Below are 1,421 nucleotides of genomic sequence, written 5' to 3'. Positions count from 1 at the left end.
CTGATTCACTCTGTTATAAAGCAGAAACTAACACACCATTGTAAAGCAATTATACCCCAATAAAGGAAGAAAAAAAAAAAAAAAAAACGTGAGGAGTGAAGCCGCAGTCAACTGGGCAGAGATGCGGAAACCAGGCTGACATCACCACGGCCTAATCTTCAGTCCCTCGGCCCGTTTCTCGGCAGAAAGCCGCTTCCGCCATGCATCACTTCCGGCAATGCGGCCCACCCCTCCTTCCCCTGCCCTCCAATCCGCAGCCGCAGATTGCCGCTACGTCACGTCCCCGGAGTTTCCCAGCTCCGCCCGCGGCGCATCCACGTGCAGCGGGCCTGGGCGGGCGCTTTAAGGGGATGGGGGCGGAGCTGCCTCCGGGACCTGCAACAGATCCAGCTGTCGGGCGGAGCTGGGCGGGCAGAGCTGGGTGCCAATTGGGGAGGGTTGAGTCGTGCTAGCCTGAATAAGGTGAGGAGTCAATCAGTTACCTGCTAGGTGACCTCCAAAGAAAGAATGAAACCAGAATTTATTTGGGCCTATCATCCACCCTTTGATTTTCTGAAATTAACTTCCCTCTCTTAGGCTTGCTGGTCTGACTTCAGTTGTGAATAAACAACATTATTCACATTTTTAAAAGCTGGGTTAATGGTCTTGTAATATCCATACATGCTCAGGTAAAACTTTAAAACGCACAGGTAGTTTTTACAAGTAGTTGAGTAAGACTAACAGGTTCCCTGTATCGGAGCTGATTTCTACTTTAATGCTCGGGAGACCTTTGGCGTAATCTTTGTGTTACAGGTGAGGAAAGATTCAAAGGGAGAAGGGACCTAATGAAAGTCGCATAGTTTCCTGTGATTGAAATAGGAAACTAAAAATAATTCTTCTGTCTCCGAGACAGTGTTTTTTGAAACACACCGTTGTCATTAACATAGAACTGTAGGAAGTTTTTTCTTAAGTCTTTTTCTGTTTAAATCTCACACGGAGGTGTTTTTAAAAGTATGATGCACTCTCTGACAATGAGTGAGAACGTCAGGATAAAGAACATAGCCACCTGGCTTCTAAAACCAATACCTGCTCTTTCCACCACGGCATATTTCTTCAGTAAATTTATGGAATTCTTCTGTGGCTAAATCATCTGAAAGTGAGCAGGAAAATGTCTAGTCCAGCCATTTCCAAAGGAATTTTTGCAACCTCAAGATTGTGACCACAGCACCAATAATGTTTGGAATCGATATCTAGGAGACAAGGGAGAGGAAGGAACAAGGTGAACTAGGTTGTAAACTCTGAGAAGGTAGAGACTTTACCTCACTGCTGCAGACCCAGTGCCTACCACGTAAGAAGCGCTCAAATATTGAAGGAGTAGATGAATAAGTGGATGGACAGCTCTGTAAACCAGAGAAAGGAAGTGCTGATAAAGCATATATTGA

Source organism: Lipotes vexillifer, unplaced genomic scaffold, assembly GCF_000442215.2.
Source record: "Lipotes vexillifer unplaced genomic scaffold, Lipotes_vexillifer_v1.1 scaffold229, whole genome shotgun sequence".
NCBI classification, from domain to species: Eukaryota; Metazoa; Chordata; class Mammalia; order Artiodactyla; family Lipotidae; genus Lipotes; species Lipotes vexillifer.
The sequence above is the reverse complement of the archived record's forward strand: the minus strand, read 5'-3'. Positions refer to the sequence as shown.